This window comes from Tamandua tetradactyla, chromosome 2 (assembly GCF_023851605.1).
Source record: "Tamandua tetradactyla isolate mTamTet1 chromosome 2, mTamTet1.pri, whole genome shotgun sequence".
In the NCBI taxonomy this organism is placed as follows: Eukaryota; Metazoa; Chordata; class Mammalia; order Pilosa; family Myrmecophagidae; genus Tamandua; species Tamandua tetradactyla.
In genome coordinates, this window is record NC_135328.1 from 223684225 (window position 1) to 223701351 (window position 17127).

Below are 17127 nucleotides of genomic sequence, written 5' to 3' on the forward strand. Positions count from 1 at the left end.
CGGGTGGGGGGGTGGGAAACGCGCATGGGGCCCACCTGGCCCTGCCTCCCGCCCGCTGTTGGACGCAGAGGTGACGCATTCGGGTGGGCCCTGGGGGGCCCTGGGCTTTGGGAGCAAAACCTCTTCCTGCCCCTCAGGCCCAGCGTGTGGATGCGCTGCCACCCAGTCTTAGGTCACAGCCCTGGGCCTCTGTCCATGCGTGGCCACTCCCTTCCCACTTTCCTCACCGCCCACGGCCTGTGCCCTGCTCAGAGCCCTCTGCGCCCACCCAGAGGCCAAGGCCCCTCCAGGCACCACCCCCTGGGTCAGAGCTGTGCAGGGGACAGGTCGCAGGTGGGGCCAGGACAGGTGTGGGTGGGGCTGGGGCAGGCGTGGGTGACCTGAGCAGGTGTGGGTGGGGCCAGGATAGGCGTGGGTGGCGTCTTCTGATCCTGGGGGAGGACTTGGGGCCCAGAGAGCAGGAGCTCTGTCGGGGGCTGGGGCAGTGGCCTGCTCCAGCTTTGGTGGGAAGCCCTACTCCCGTTTCTGCGCTGGTGTGGGCAGGTAGCTGGTGGGTGACAGCTGGGGGGGAAGGCTGGGGGGAGGATGGCCGGGATGGGACAGCTGAGGAGGGGCAGTTGGGCAGCAGCTGGGGTGCGGAGCCCCTCCGTCCCCTGGTGTCCTGCAGTCCTCTCCTCCGGCGGGCACACACCCTCCCTAGGGCCCCTCTGGCCGGGGCGCAGGCCTTTGGACACACCCCCTGGAGCCCTTGCCCCTGACCGCCCACAGGGTGGTCCAGCCATGTCTCAGGGTCCCCTGCAGCTGTGGGACCAAGAGGCAAACTTGCAAATGCTCGTCGTAACAGGAACCAACTGTGGACACTGCCAGGGTGGCCGGGACAGGGACGGCCGGGGCCCTTCCTGGGCAGTGGGTGAGGGTGCTCAGGTAGGTCAGGCTCCCTGGGGAGCTGGACCCCTCTGCCCATGGGTGAGGCTCTGCCCCTGTCGCTGGTTGGGACCAGCCACTTGGGAGGGCCTCCAGGAGGCACTGCTCTCTGCCCGCCTGCAGGTCATGACCCCACTGTGGGCTCCTGAGGGGTCAGCATGGGCCCCACTTGGAGAGGCTTTCCCTGACCTTCTGCCCTGGGCCCCGTGGAGAGGACTTGGGGGTCACCGAGTGGAGGTTCCTGGTCCCCAGTGGAGCCGTGTGACTTGGGACTAGCTCTGCATCTCGGGGTAAGGGGGGGATTGGGGGCAGCCATGAGGCTGGGGGTGGGGTCAGTGTCCAGGGAAAGCGGCAGGGGGACCCACGAACCTCAAACGGGGCTGTGGGTGGGGCCTCCCCGTCCTGCCTGCCCTGTGCCTGGAGGTCATGTGGGCGGCACCTAGACACCCCAAGATCCGGGGCCGTCCCTGAGCTGAGGTTTGCACCCCCCCGCCACGGGACCCGCCTCCGGCACTTTCCTGGGACCCCTTGTGTGGCACAAGCTGCAGTGTCCCTGGGGGTCCGGGGGTGCCTGTGGACTCAGGCTGTTCTGGAACCTTCCCTCTCCATGCCTCCTGCCTCTCGCTCTGGCTGCAGCCAGACGCCTGCTGGGGCTGCTCAGGGCTGCTCCGAGCCCCCTCTTGGGGCGGGCCTGGCAGGAAGGGCGGGGTGGGAGTGCGCAAGGGGGCGGGAGGGTGGGAGGGCACCTGGGGGCTCTGCACCGTGCCCCCGCCTGCCGCCTCCTTCCCGCCGCAGCGCCCAGGTGGGAGGGGCCGAGGGGGAAGCGACCACCTGGCATCCACTGACTGCAGCCGGGGCCCTCCGGAGCCCGAAGACACTGGCCAGAGCCCTCGGGACAAGATGCCCCCACCCCACGCGGCAGGAGCGGGTGGCAGCGTCGGGCTCGGCATGGCGGGGGGTCGATATGGCCTTTGTGGGGCCCAGAGGGGCAGGGGGAGGCCAGGAGATCCGGCACTCAGTCCCCTTCTGCCCGGTGTCCAGTGAGCGGCACAGCGGGCGGCGGGACGGCCGGTGCGATGGGTGCATTACCAGACAATATTAGGTGGAGCCGAAGCCTCTAGCCGTGCCTGGTAAGATGCCCACTGGCAGGCCGCCTCCCCCCCAGGCCTCAACTTCTCCCCCAGCCGCCCCCACCCCCTACCTTCACCTCTCCCCACCTGAGACTCCACCCCCATGTGCCCTGCCAAGGGCAACCCCAGGGCCTTGCCTCGGTGGCTCTGGGTTAGAAGGCACAGCCAGGACAGAGAGCACGTCTGCCCCGCTGGTGGGGTCCCGGGAAGGGGTGGGCCGAGGATGTGCCTCTGCCCGGTGAGAACCCCACCAGCTGGACCGCTGCTCCCACAGCACAGTCCCCCTGCCCAGCCCCCAACCCTTGGAGAGCACAGGCCGGGCCCCCCACCCCCATCCCATAATGTTGGCTTCCAGGAAAGATGAGCCCCCTCCTCTAGGGCCAGCCCACACTGTCTTGTCCCCTGATGGTCTCTCCTGGAGGCCAGGCTTCCCCAAAACTCAGCCTGGAGGGAGCCAGAGCGGGGGGCTCAGTGCAAAAGCCTCTCTGGGGCCTAGAGGGGGACAGAGGGGTGGGGTGCACAGTGGGTGAGCAGTGGGGGTTGCACTGGGGAGAAGGTGGGAAGTGCATTGGAGGGGAGGGAGGGGTGCAGTGGATGAGAAGTGGGGTGCAGTGTGGGTTGGGGATTGCAGTGGGGTACAAATGCAGCGGAAGTGGGTACAGGAAGGAAGTAAGGGTGCCCACCCACAGGCAGAAACTGGCTGCCCCCCACCTGAGGTGGCTTCCCTGGCACCCCATTGGCCGCCTCCTGGTGAGTGGACGGGTCACTTTGAACATCGTTACCAGACAGTGTTAGAGCCGAGCTGTGAAATCCAGCACTGTCCGGTAAGATGCCCACAGAGGCCCAGGTGCGCCACGGCTGAGGCTGGCGGGGGTGGGGGGCCGCGTGGGAGCTGCGGGCTGGAGGTGTGTGGGGGCCGCGGGCTGGGGGTGGGCAGTCCGGGCCTGCCTGGCGCCCATCTGGACCAGAGCCAGCTGGGGAGCCAGGGTGTCTGGTGGGCCCAGCCCCTCCCTGCCCTTCCCAGGGACTAAGGCCAGGGGCGGGGGGCGGCAGCTCACCCTGGGAAGCCCTCTGAGGAGCCCCTCACATGTGCAGGTGAAGGGGTGTGGGCGGGGGGCCCAGGCTGGCAGCCAGCACCCAATCCTCAGATTGCCAGGGGTGTGGGGCTGGCACAGCGGCAGTGGCCTGTCGGGGGGGGGGGGTAGGGAGGGGACCCACAAGCTCCAGCTCCCCAAAGCCATGCAGTAGACTCGGGGCCACTTGGTGGGGCCCAGAGAGTGGGGCTGGCAGGGTTGCCATCAGTGGGGCCAGCGGGGCTTCCCTTGGTGGGGGCCTCAGTACGGCTGACAGGGGTGTCCCTCGGTGCAGCCGGTGGCCCCTGCATGGTCGCTGTGCACAGGGCCCCGCCGTCATCGTTACCAGGCAGTATTAGAGACCAGCACCATCCAATGCTGCCCAGTAAGATGGCGACGGCTGCCCTAAGTCGGGCTGGGTCCGTCCCAGCTGGGTAGAGGGCGGTGGGAGCCACGGCTGGGGGTGGGCTACGCCCCCCCGGGTGTTGGGGGTTGCTGGGGGCACTGGATGGCCTGTGGCCATGTTTACCCAGCAGCCAGCACCCTGCCCTGGGCAGGCCTGGCTGGCAGCACCTGGAGGCTGGACGGCAGGTGTGACTGGACGCAGGGCACCCCCCCCGCCCCGCCCGGCCTGCCAGGGGTGGTGCCTGCGGCCAGGTCAGGCCCCGAGCCCTGGGGACACGGGAAGGAGACTCTGCCCAGGGGTAGGCAGGCAGCACGGACAGGGGTCTGCACACGCTCCATTGTGTGTGTACACGTGTGTGCATATACGCGCGAGTAACTCTGCATGTGCATGCATGTGTGTGTGCATTTCTGTATATGTGTGTACACACGTGTGCCTCTGCCTCTGTGCATGTGAGTGTGCAGTGTGCGTGCCCCTGAATGTCTGAGTGTGTGCAGTGTGCATGTTGCCTCTGTGCATGTGTGCACATGTGCGTGCGTGCCTTTGTGTGTGCGTGCACACATGTGTGTGCATGGGAGCAGGCCGTGGGGCAGCTGGCAGGCAGCGGCATGGCTGGACAATAGGCCTCTGTCTCCCTGGGCCGCTACTCCAGCCCCCTCCTGCCTCCCCAAGGGCACGTGTCCAGCTCTGGCCCGGGGGGCAGAGGGGACTCAGGCCATCATGCAAGGTAGCTCCCGGGGTGGGGGTGTTTCCCAGAGCTTGAGGCCCCCAATTACCCACTGCGGCGTCCAAGTGGGGCCACTTAGGGGGGATGGCAGGGTCCCTGCCAGCAGCCCTGCAGCCCCTCGGACGGGGACAGGGCAGCTGAGGGTGGATGGCCTCTGTGGTCTCCTGGCTCCCATCTGAGGCCCACCCTGGGAAGCCCCCTCTCGCTCCCGCCCGACACTGACTCAGTTGAGCCTGTGCTAGGCCCCTGTGGGCAGCTCCGGCCTGGACTCTGGTTCCCAATCCAGAACCTTCCTGGCCCCAAAGCCCCTCCCAGCTCCACCTGACCTCTGGGTGGGGGGCGGCTGCCAGCCGTTTTCCCTGAGAAGCCCTAGGGAGACCCAGCCTGCGCCCCAGTTCTGCCCAGGACTGTCCCCCTCCCCCCCGACCCCAGTGTCCCCACCTGCATATGGGGCTGGGCTGGGGCTGGGTGGCTGTGGCCGGGGGTGCAGGGGGGAGCACGGGGCATCCTGGGCCAAGCCCCCCACCAGCCACAACAACACTGGTGCCGCCGCAGCCAGGATGCAGGGGCCGGGACCCGCCGGGAGGGCTGGCCTGGTCCCTGTGTGCTGGTCGGCACTGCCCTAGGTCATTCTGGCTCACAAGCATAATTTCACTTTTCTTCTGAGCTAAGTGAAGCCATCTAGGGGTTCGCTTTCAAAGCTGAGTTAAATTTCAGCTCCGGCGGCCAGGCCCCAGCAAGGGAGGCGGTGGGGGCTGGGTGAAGGGCGCAAGGGGGCAAAGGGGCGAGGGGCTGGGCGTCTGACCCTTGTGGTCACAGCCAGAGCGGTGTGGGGGCCACGCTGACGCCCTGAGTGGCCCCTGGCCTGGTGTCCCTGTGTCCTTGGTGTCGCCGGCCGTGGGCCTTCCCCAGGGAGCTCCGGGGCCTAGGGGGCTGCCCGGCCCAGTTGGGTGGGGGCCACCCGCTGCCCACCCTCTCATCGGCTGTGATGGCTATGGCCCCTGGACACCCGGACACGGCCAGACACATGGGCAGGTGGGCCGCAGAACCGCCTTCCCAAATGCAGGCCAGGGTCCCCCAGTCTGCCTGAGCTCAGAACTGGTAAGTCCTCAGGGGTATCCCCAGGAGGCCCAGTGACGAGGCTCCCCGTGGACGGGCGCCCCAGGGGCTCGGCGCGGGTCCCTTGTCTCCGCCGCTGCGCATGGCGCCGGGGGCTGAGCAGACACCTCGCCCGGAGCCCGCCCATGCGGCCGGTCCCGCCTGGCAGGCTCGGGGCAGCGCCACCCGCTGCTCACTGCCTGATGGCGGAGGCCCGGAGCAGGCCAGGGAGAACAAAGCCGTGAAACTGGACCCGAGTACCCCCGTGGCAGACAAGCCAGACCTGGACACCGGGGCGGGGGGGGTGGGGGGCACAGGGGGGCCGCGGGGGACTGGGGTGGGGAGCGGGGGAGGGGGTGCGGCAGGCGGCAGGGGGACGGTGGCCCTGCGGTCTGGCCCCGCTGCCCTGCCAGAGGCCAGCGGCCACGTCCCCGGAGCAGCAACTGAATCCTCACCTCCCGCCACAGAGGGGTCCCACAGCCCCTTCAGCCTTTGGCCTCCTGCTAAGTGCACGGAGGGCTCCCTTACAAACTGATTTTGCAAATAAGGTATTTGCAAGCTGTCAAAATGTCCGAAAAGTTAACCGCCGATGGCGTCCAGGCTTTCCGGGTGATTTGCATTTCATACATGCAAAACCTGTTCTGCCTCACCTGACCGGCCGCCTTCAAGCTCGCCCGTGGGCCGTGGGAACAGCGGGCGGCTCTGCCCAGGGGCTGCGTGGGGTGGCCACAGCCACACAGGGGCCACCGGGCAGTGACTCCTTAAGCCCAAAAGCCTCATTCACCGGGAATGATTAGCTCCGCGCCGCGCCCCGAGCCCCACCAGCACTGCGGGTCCCTAACCCTGATATAGCGCGGATGCGAGAAGGGCTCCGAGCGGTCTGAGTCCAGGGTCTGTCCAGCAGCGGCGGCAGCGACGCGGCTACTCGCTCCTAAGGAGAAAGCCCTGTGGGTGCGCCCTGGGCTCCCCGGGCGCTGCGGGGTGCCGGCCTCAGGCTCCCAGGGCTTTGCCCACCTCGCGCAGACACAGGGCAGGAGCCATCACAGCCCACCGAGGGGTCGCTCTGGCTGCGGCCACTGGCAGAACCGAGCCTCCCCAAGGCCCCAGGGCACGGACGCTGGTGTGGGCAGCCCCAGCCCTTGTCCTGGCCCCACTCTTGGCTCTGGGCGGTGTCCCATTGCGGAACCTTCACGGCAGGGGAGAACTTTCCAGAAGTCCTGAGGCCCCTCGGCGTCTCCCCTGGCTGTCCACAACCCTGAGCCAGCCTCTGCCCTTCCCCCCCACCTTGGGCCCTCCACGGCACCCTGACCCCCCAACCTGGGCACCGACTGACGCCCGTCCACGCGTCCCCTCCTTGCCCGACCGCCATCCACCCCCGCTTTGGCCACGGCTGCAGAGGGGCCCCGGGCGGGCGTCGCTCCCCGCGGCCCTCACCTGCCCGACAGGTTCTGTGGCGGGAGGGGGTGGCCCAAGCTCCTGCAGGGCAGGTGTACCTGTGGGCCTCGGCTGCCTCCTGCCTCCCGCCAGGTGAGGCCCAGACACAAAGGAAGGAGGAACTGTGCGTACCGCGGGCAGGAGCAGCCCGCCCGGTCTTGTAAGGAGCTGGGGACGCGCAGGGACGGCAGCGGGAGGCGAGGGCGGCGGCGAGCGGGACCTTACATGGAGAGCCGGGCCCCGCCCCTGGCCCCTCCCCACACAGGTGCTGCACCTGGCGGCCAATCTGGTGTGTGCGGCCGCGCAGGTGTGTCCCCTGCGCCCCCATAGGCCGGGAGGGAGGCCGAGTGGTGACGTGGCCGCGGGGCGGGGACGGCCACTCGCATTCCTGCTGTGCCCGCCTGGGCTGGGGCTGAGGTTTAACCAAACCCAAGGCCCCCACCTCAGGGGCCCATGGGGGGCAGGGTGCGGGGTCAGGGGGCATGGGGTCGCGGCCTCTGGGGCCTCTGCGGCTGTGGCTCCCAAAGGCTCCCCTGTCTGCAGGCCCCGCGTCCCCAGCCCTGGGGTTTCCTGGGGGGTTGCCCGCTCCACCAGCCCGAGGCCCGTGGGTGAGCTGGGGAGTGGGTGTCTCAGAGTCCCCGTCCCCTGCTGGGGCCCCCGGGCCCCTCAGACATGCAGCCTGGCCTGAGGGGACCCCTGCCCCAGCAGCCTCTGCAGCCACCCTCATCACCTGGAACTGTGGGGTGGAGACTATCTGGTGGGGTTGGGAGGGGCTGGGGTGCCTGTGGCCAGCAGGGTGGGGTCGGGTGCCCGGGCGGCCTGGGAAGTGGCACCTCTGGGGCCCTCCGAGGGCGTCGCTGTGACTCAGTCATGGCAGTGTTTGTTCAGCGGCTCCCGGGGGAGGGCAGATAACGAGGCAGACGCAGCAATTAGTCGGCAGAGGCCCCAAGGGCTGCTGGCTTCCCCTAACGAGCCCTGGCAGCGCCTCGGAAGCAAACCCGAGGGGCCTGGGTCCCGCCCCCGGCAGGGATGGCTGCGCCTCGTCTCCGGAGCTCAGGCAGGGCCGATACTCAGGCCAGAGACGCCCCTGGTGGGGCCCTGGTGGTCTGCACAGCTCCGGGAGGGGCCGCAGGGGTCGAGGGCCATGGGCCAGGTCAGGGCTGCTCACCCAAGGAGGGGCCCCGGGGAGCAGTGGGTGCAGAGCGAGGGTCACAGCAGGGTAGGGGCACCCCGGGGTCCCCGTGCCGCCCTGCGGTGGGAGGTAAGGGGCTGCCAGGGGGATATGGACTCAGGGACTGTCCAGCCGCCACTAGAGGCCCTGGTTGGGGCTCGGGCGTGGTCGGCAGGGCCTTCCGGCACCTTCCACGCCGATGTGCGCGGAGCCGCAGCTCAGCCTCTCCCCCGTGCCGAGAGGAGCTGGGAGCAGAGGCACTTTCCGGCCGAGACGGGGCCGCTGACCCCCAGGCCGCCCCTCGTCCTTTCTCTCTGTGCTGCTTCTGTCCGTCCGTCTGTCCGCCAGCACGTGCTCCCCTGGGTATGGGCTGAGCTTCCTGCCCCAGTGTCCAGCCTCAGCCCAAAAGGAAGTGAACGCCAGTCCCACCCCGTCCCCCAGGACGGGGCCCCTGGTGCTCAGCCAGGCTCTGGGCAAAGCAGGGGCCCGGGGCTCCCTGCGGGGGGCACGCGGCCGCCCCGCCACCTCCGCCCGTCCCTGCCGCCGCGCCTGCGCGATCCTAGCCTCTCTACGGTCCCCTGTGGCCCGGCCCAGGCCGGAAGCCCCCAGCCGCACCCGCGCCCCCAGGCCTGCCCCTCTGGCCGGCGGGTCCCTCGTGGGGGAGGGGGCTGTCTGCAGCCAGGTCGTGTCCTGGACATGTCCTTCGTCCAGACCTTTGTCCTCTGCGGGCATCACGTCCCCGACATGCACTGCAGGCCACGGTGCAGGAAGCCATGGGCCCCCGACCCCCGTGACCCCCGCCACCCCACGACCCCCTCTCTCACGCCTCATAAACGCAGCTGCCGCCAGTCCCGCCCTCGGCGCTACCTCCGGACCCCACATGCCCACTTAGGGTGTCTGTGATGCATCTTGGTGATAGTCGCAAAATTTCAGGCTTTCATTATTGTCGTGTCTGTGCTCAGGGCTCTGTGATGTCGCTGTTGGAATTGTTTGGGGCCCCCCGAGCTGTGCCCCTGTAAGGCAGAGGCTTTATCAGCGGACACATGAGACCCCCGGCCCCTCTGCCCACCGAGACCACGATACTGAAAGAAGCTGAGTTGCGTCCTTAAGTGGGCAAGTGAAAGGAAGTGCCACGAGCCCTCACGTCCTATCAGAAGAGCTAGAAATGATGAAGCTGAAGGAGGAAGGCAGGTGGGACCGCAAGACTGCTGAAAGCTGGCCTCGCGCACCAAACGGAGCCATGTTGCGAATATGCAAAGAAAAGTTCCTGCTGGAAATTTAAAGTGCTGCTCGGGTGAACACGCGGATGCTGAGAGCGAGGCAGCCTCACTGCTGCCCCAGCGAAGGGCTCAGCGGTGTGGGCAGAGGGTCAGCCAGCCGCCACATTCCTTCAGCCCAGCCCAGAGCCAGGTCCTCTTGGGTTTGGCAAGAGCTGAGAGAGGGGAGGGAACTGCAGAGGGAAGGTCTGAAGCGAGCAGAGGTTGGTTCACGCGTTTGGGGAAAGAAGCCATCTCCATGATGCACAGGGGACGGGTGAAGGCAGTGCCTAAGCAGATGCTGTCCAGAAGATCCAGCTAAGACGGTCGATGAAGGTGGCTACGCTCAGTCACAGACTTGCAATGGAGACCAACAGCCTCCTGCTGGAAGAAGAGGCCATCCAGGGCTTCCTTGGCTGTGAGGAGAAGTCACCGCCTGGCTTCAGGATAGGCTGGCTCCCTCGTCAGGGGCTAAGGCGTTGTGAGGCGTGAAGTGGAAGCGAAGGCTCATTCGCCATTCAGAAAATTCCAGGGCCCTATGGAATGATGCTCAATCTACTCTGCCAGTGCCCCATGAATGGGACAACAAAGCCTGGGAGATGGCACATCTGGTCACGGCGTGATTTACTGAATGTTTAAGCCTAGTGTTGAGACCTACTCTGAGAAAGAAGATTCCCTTCATACTATGACAGCTCAGTGGCAATGCACCTGGCCACCCGGAGCTCAGATGCAGCGAGTGCTGTTCCCACACCACGTCCCTTCTGCAGCCCGTGGGTCAAGGAGTCACTTCGACTTCCAAGTCCTGTTTTTACAGACATCTCGTAGATTGTGAGTCCTTTGATGGATCTGGGCAAAGTTCATTGAAAACCCTCAGGAAAGGATTCACCGTTGCAGATGCATCAAGAACATTTGTGATCATGGAAAGAGGGCACAATAACCAACCTTTAGAGGAGTTTGGGGGAAGTGGATTTCAACCCTCGTGGGCGACTGAGGGATTTAAGACTTCCACGGGGAAGAAATTGCAGATGTGGCGGAAAGAGCATGAGGACTAGAATTAGAAGTGAAGGCTGAAGAGGCAACTGAATTGCTGCAGTCTCAGGGTGAAACTTCAGCAGACAAGGAGCTGCTGCTTATGGATGAGCAGCGAGTGGTTTCTGGGTGCGGATTCTACCCCTGGAGAAGATACTGTGAACGTGGGATCTGAGAAGTTGACTCCAGTTCTGAAAGCTCTCCTTGAGGGTGAGATGCTATCAAACAGCAGCGCGTGCCACAGAGAAATCTTTTGTGAAAGGAGGAGGCAGTTGATGCAGAGAACGTCATTTGTCTTAGGTTAAGAAATCGCTGCAGTGCGGGGACCGGCAGCAGCCACACGCCGGGTCGCTAGCAGGGAGAGGGCCGCCCGCTGCAGGCAACTAGCCCCTGTCGGCAGTGACGTGTTTTACTGCAGGTGTGTGCTTAGGCCCAGTGCGATCACACGCTCACTCGCTGCGGTAGAGAATCACTCAAATGTGACTGTTACGGGCACGGGGAAGCCAAGGGCTGGTGGCTTCGCTGCGATGCCAGGCCCCGGACACGCAGTGCCTCCAGGTGTTCTCGCAGGACAGGGTTTTCCTTCTGGCTCTGCACCTGCTCCTGACCTGGGTGGCCCCTCCTCGTTCATCTGGAATATTCTGCCCAGGCCCCAAGTAGAGTGAAAACAAGTGAAGTCCCCGGTGGAAGCTGAGCTGCCTGTGCAGCCTTGGGGCTTGGGCTGGGGACGGGAGCGGCCACATCAGGCTCCTCTCCTTACTGGTGTCACAAGAACCTTCGAAGTGTGACCTTCCCGCTGCCTGACAGACAAGGGTCCCCTGTGCCCATCTTTGGTAACTGGCCTTGGCCTGGTCTGCTCAGCCCCCAGCACGGCTGGCTGGACACCCAGTGCCCAGCACAGCCACCTGCCCAGCCCTTGGGGCCCTTGAAGTCCGGGCTCGGGGAGCCTGGCCCCAGCAGCACCTGCTCTGTCTGGGGAAGGCCCGCTCGCCTTAGCCAGCACAGCTCTCCCGGGGGGCAGGCGTCCTGCGGTGAGCACCGTCCACCCGTCCTGCCTGCCCTGCCCTGGCTGGGGGCCACCAAGGGTGCAGCTCGTAGGGCCTCTGACCTGGGTCACCTGAAGAGCCCATGGCTGCTGGACGGAGGCTCCATGGCAGCGGGAGGACTGGAGAGGCTCTCTCGAGACCCACTGCCCCTCTGGCCTCTGCTTGGGGCCTGGCCCAGGAAGGTGACAGTTCCACAGTCCTTCCTGGCTGGCGGCCAGAGTGGGCTGCAGGAGCTTGGTCAGGCAAGGGGTTGCTCCCTGTGTAACTGCCAGCCACGCCGGGCTGCAGGGTCAGTGGGGTCAGCAGGGACAGCAGGGTCGGTGGGGCCAGCAGGGCCAGCAGGGCCAGTGGGGTCAGCAGGGCCAGCAGGGTCAGTAGGGCCAGCAGGGCCAGTGGGGCCAGTGAGGTCAGCAGGGCCAGCAGGGCCAGTGGGGCCAGTGAGGTCAGCAGGGCCAGCAGGGTCAGTGGGGCCAGTGGAATCAGCAGGGTCAGTGGGGCCAGCAGGGCCAGCAGGGCCAGTGGGGACAGTGGGGACAGCAGGGTCAGCAGGGACAGCGGGGTCAGTGGGGACAGTGGGGTCAGCAGGGCCAGTGGGGTCAGCAGGGACAGCAGGGACAGCAGGGTCAGCAGGGACAGCAGGAACAGCAGGGTCAGCGGGGCCAGTGGGGTCAGCAGGGACAGCAGGGTCAGCGGGCTCGGTGGGAGGTGAGGAGGGCACGGCCAGGCCGGCAGCTGCCCTGGCCCAGGGGGCCTCACTGACCTGCAGGCATCTGCAATCAGGGGTGTCGCCTGGGGAGGGGGCTCTATGGCTCCCACTGGTTGGGGGAGGGGCCATGACCTCCTCAAGCAGAAGCTGCCATCGTCCCACCCCCCCCAGCACCACCCCAGAGCACAGACCGGCTTTGTTTCGAGAAAACCGGAAGCAAAACACAATGTCCTGAAGTGGCCTAATGGGTGCGGCCAGGCTGGTCATGGCGGTGTGGGGGGGGTGGGGTGGGCAGGGTGGAGATGCCTGGGAAAGCACAGACGCTCTGTCCCCGCCCTGTCCCCTCTCTGTCCTTGCCGCTGTTCTGTCCCTGCTCCGTCCCCACTCTATCCCCGCTCTGTCCCCTCTCTGTCCCCTCTCCATCCCCACTCTGTCCCTGCTCTGTCCCCTCTCCATCCCCACTCTGTCCCTGCAGCCGCTCTGTCCCTGCTCTGTCCCTGCTCTGTCCCCTCTCCTTCCCTGCTCTGTCCCTACTCCGTCCCTGCTCTGTCCCCACTCTGTCTCCCTCCATCCCCGCTCTGTCCCTGCTCTGTCCCCGCAGCCACTCTGTCCCTTCTCCATCCCTGCCCTGTCCCCACAGTCGCTCTGTACCCACCGCAGTCCCTCTCCTGCCCTGCGTGGCCCAGCGCAGCTCTCTGCCCCCCACCCACCTGCCCCGGGACTCACGGTGGAGCATAGCAGGTTACCTCTCTGCCACTTGACCTCCTCCCAGAGGCTCCCTCTTCACTCGGCTGCACAGGACGATGTGCCCTGGTCCTCTCTGGGAGCCACAGCAGGTCGGGGCGTCAGTGCCCTGCACCCAGGAGGGGTGGGTGCCCCAACATCTGGAGGTGGGGAGATGAGAACCCGGAAGGCATTTCCAGTGCCCAGGTGGGCCATGATCAGGCTTCCTGCAGGTGACGTTTCGGCAGGTGGCATCTGAGGTCTGGCATTTTCCGAGTGGAGATTCTAAGTTGCTGCTGGATAACTAGGTCTGGAGCTGAGCAGAGAGCCTGGGCGGGATGCACATTTGGTGTTTCCAGCTGAAGCCACCATCAGGGCCCCAGTGCTTGGAACAATCCCGGGACTCCTGGCCTGGAAAGGGGTGGTGGGCCCACGGGGGGTCCTGAAAGCCAAGGGTGCTCCAAGAAGGGGGCGGTGGCCAAGGGCAGCACCTCACTGGAAAGAGCTGAGTGCCTTGGACCAGCCCACTCCCCGTAAACAACAGAAGCTTAGACATTTGAGCAAAAGCATTGAAGCCCTGAGACCCTAGAGAGGCAAAGAAGCACAGAAGCCACTTTCTCCAGGCTGAGGGAGAGGGGCCGGCAGACTTGAACTTTTGTTCCAATGAACATAAGGGGCCAAGAGACATAAATCAAAGCTTAGGTCTTCCCCTAAGTTGGGAGAAGGGGTCTAACAGGAAACCCTTCCCACAAAAAACTGGGGTCCCCAAAGATTCCCATCCCTGCATGGGGAGGAACCAAGTGAGCCTGGCCTTTGAGGCCGTCCAGTTCCACTCTGAATCATTTTGAGACTTCTCAGACCCTCGAGCTTTGAACCTGGTTTGACGTAGCCCCAGACTCAGGTAAGCAGAAAAGGCCAAATCGTGAAGGTAACTTTACCCTAGGTATGAAATTATTCCACAGATAATTTTTCAAGAACAGTGACTGTCACACAGTCGGAGATAAGCAGGCATGCAAGGACAAAAGATGCCAGAAGCAAGAGCCAGCAGAAGCAACAGGCATCAGGAAGATTTGTAAGGATACTGGAATTATCGGCCACAGACCAAAATAATTAGACTTAGCTATGTTGAAAAACAAGCTTAAAAATAATTTTCAGGGAACAGGAGCTGATAAAACGATATAGTAGATTTGAAAAGAACCAAATGAATTTATAGAAATAAAATCATCTAAGAAGCAAAGATTAAAACTTTAAACTTTAAACAGGGGAAACTGGAGTATAGGTCAGAAGAAATTATCTAGAATGGAGAGTTATTTTTTTTTAAGACAAGATAGAAGAAAGAATAAAATATATAGATGAAACAGAAAATTGGAAAAGGAGAGGATAAGGAAAAAGCAGTATTTGAAGACATAATTTCTGAGAATTTTCCAGAACTATTAGAAGACATCAAAATACAGATTTAAGAAGCCATGTGAATTCCAAGGAGAATAAACAGAAATCCATACCTCACCATGTTGTAGAGAACCCTTTAGAAAAACCAGCCTAAGAATGTAAAAGCAGCCAGAAGAACACATGGCATATGACCTTCAACACATGAGAGATGACCTTCAAGGAAGCAACAGCAAGACCAACTGCTGACATGCTAACAGCTAGGATGGAGACAGCAGGCAGTGGAACAGTGCCTTCAAAATCCCCTAGAGTGACAACTCAGAACGTCTTCCCTCAGACGAAGGTGAGCTAAAGGCATTTCACCTTCAAAAATAAAAGAGAAATAAGCAAAAACACTAAGAGAGAAAAACTGGGGAAATTCACCTTCTAGCGAGTTCAGTAAAGTTCAGTAAAGGGAATGCTAATGCACACACCTGCAGAAGGAAAAGTTCCCTGGTGGATTGAGGTGCAAAAGGTGGGTAAATCTAAATTAATCCTGACTTTATACAACAGTAAAGACAAGCTGTGGAGATACAAATATTTGGAACTAAAATGCCAGTAAACGGCCCCAGCACTGGAGCCTCAGCTGTGCTGAAAGGGCAGCGGCTGGGGTGTAGCGTGCTGGGAAGGGGCCTTCCCCCGTGGCACCCCACCTACAGCGCCAGCCTCGCCACAGACATACCAGGCTGGGAGGCCGTCCACCCAACACCTGGGCTCCCCTCCAAGCTGGCAAGGTTGCCAGAAGAGGGACGGCCTGAGCCTGGCCGTGGCCGGGGACGAGGAGACCTGGGGTGGCCTGTGGCGTGCTGGGGCGGGAAAAGGCCCTGAGGCAGAGCCGGCGGGACCCGGTCAAGGACAGGGGCGCCACAGCGGTGGGTCCCACTGGTCCGTGGGGGTGGTGGCTGCTCCTGACCAATGCGTGGGCGGCCCGTGGAGGTGGAGCTCTGCCAACGAATGGGGAACTAGTTGAGAGAAAGGGTTTCACGGTCCCATGGTGGCCGCTGCCCATGCTGTGGGGGCCGGGGCGGGGGGAGGGGCAAGGCTTGGCTGCCCCCCTCCCGCAGCCTGGACCACCCTCCCTCCAGCTCGGGCCAGAGCCGCTGGCCCCCCGCGAGCCTGCGGTGCCATGTGGACCCACGAACGAGAGCGAAGGCGCTGGTCAGGGAGGGGCGGCCGGAAATCTCAGTGCCTCAACCAAGAGCGGCCCTGGAAATGTCAGGAAAATGGCCTGCTCTGCACGCGGGGCCCCGGCTTGCCCTGGCTTCTCCCTCTAGGCCGCCTCCCCGCCCCTTACCCCTCTCGTCCCACCTCCTGGGAGCTCAGGGCAGTGCAGGGGGCCCCGGGAGGCTGGGGGGCTTTGTCCCCTGGTGCCACTTTCCTGATCAGAACTGAGGGGCCGCCCTGACTCGCGGCTGAGAAGACTGTGCCTCTGGGTGACCAGCTGGACGGGTCCAGGGGCTGGGTGGGGACCCACCACAGAGGGGGCAGGTCAGCTGCTTGGCCTGTGCCATGCCAGCGGGTCCCAGCTGAGGGGCCGGTGCCCCGAGTCCTGGCTGTGCCAACAGGTGGTGGGCACAGAGGCCCCTGGGGCCGTGCTGTGGTGGTGGGCCCTCCGCGGTCCCTCCTGCCCTGCCAGCGGGTCCTGAGGACAGGTGGGGGGCGTGAGAACAGGTGAGGGGACGTGAGGACAGGTGGGGGGCTTGAGAACAGGTGAGGGGACGTGAGGACAGGTGGGGGGCGTGAGGACAGGTGGGGGACGTGAGGACAGGTGGGGGGGCGTGAGGACAGGTGGGGAATGTGAGGACCGGTGGGGGACGTGAGGACCGGTGGGGGGCATGAGGACAGGTGGGGGGCGTGAGGACAGGTGGGGGACGTGAGGACAGGTGGGGGCGTGAGGACCGGTGGGGGGCGTGAGGACAGGTGGGGGGCGTGAGGACAGGTGGGGGGCGTGAGAACAGGTGGGGAGCGTGAGAACGGGTGGGGGACGTGAGGACAGGTGGGGGCGTGAGGACCGGTGGGGGACGTGAGGACCGGTGGGGGGCGTGAGAACAGGTGGGGGACGTGAGGACAGGTGGGGGCGTGAGGACCGGTGGGGGGCGTGAGGACAGGTGGGGGGCGTGAGGACAGGTGGGGGCGTGAGGACCGGTGGGGGGCATGAGGACAGGTGGGGGGCGTGAGGACAGGTGGGGGACGTGAGGACAGGAGGGGGACGTGAGGACCGGTGGGGGGCGTGAGGACAGGTGGGGGGCGTGAGGACAGGTGGGGGACGTGAGGACAGGAGGGGGACGTGAGGACCGGTGGGGGGCGTGAGGACAGGTGGGGGGCGTGAGAACAGGTGGGGGATGTGAGGACAGGTGGGGGGCGTGAGGACAGGTGGGGGACGTGAGGACAGGTGGGGGGCGTGAGGACAGGTGGGGGGGCGTGAGGACAGGTGGGGGCGTGAGGACAGGTGGGGGGCGTGAGAACAGGTGGGGGGCGTGAGAACAGGTGGGGAGCGTGAGAACGGGTGGGAGACGTGAGGACAGGTGGGGGACGTGAGGACCGGTGGGGGACGTGAGGACAGGTGGGGGGCATGAGGACAGGTGGGGGGCGTGAGGACAGGTGGGGGGCGTGAGGATTGGTGGGAGACGTGAGGACAGGAGGGGGACGTGAGGACCGGTGGGGGGCGTGAGGACAGGTGGGGGGGCATGAGGACCGGTGGGGGTGTGTGAGGGCAGGTGGGGGGCGTGAGGACAGGTGGGGGGCGTGAGGATTGGTGGGAGACGTGAGAACAGGTGGGGGACGTGAGGACAGGGTGGGCCTCGGGTCTGTCCACTCGGCTGTGGCTCCCGTGGCCCCCTGGCCAGCCCCCACTGGGCAGGCAGCTCTGTACGCTCGCCGGCCTCCGCCTGCTAGGGGTCACCCACACCTGCTGGCCTGGCCTGGGGGTCCAGGGGGGCGGCTTACAGCCCTCAGGGAAGAAACAGAGGCGTGGGCAGGGCA

General features: G+C 64.8%; 1 long non-coding RNA gene across 2 annotated transcripts; it reads left to right on the plus strand.

Moving 5' to 3' along the window:
* Window positions 1-6: 6 nt before the first annotated feature.
* Window positions 7-14973, plus strand: LOC143675072 (uncharacterized). Of its 2 annotated transcripts, XR_013171354.1 has the most exons (5): window positions 7-70; window positions 845-924; window positions 1048-1214; window positions 1966-2054; window positions 13683-14972. It is a non-coding gene; the product is annotated as an uncharacterized LOC143675072 (long non-coding RNA). The 2 variants fall into 2 exon arrangements; XR_013171355.1 differs by lacking the exon at window positions 1966-2054 and having other exon boundaries at window positions 13683-14973.
* The last annotated feature ends 2154 nt before the right edge of the window (window positions 14974-17127 follow it).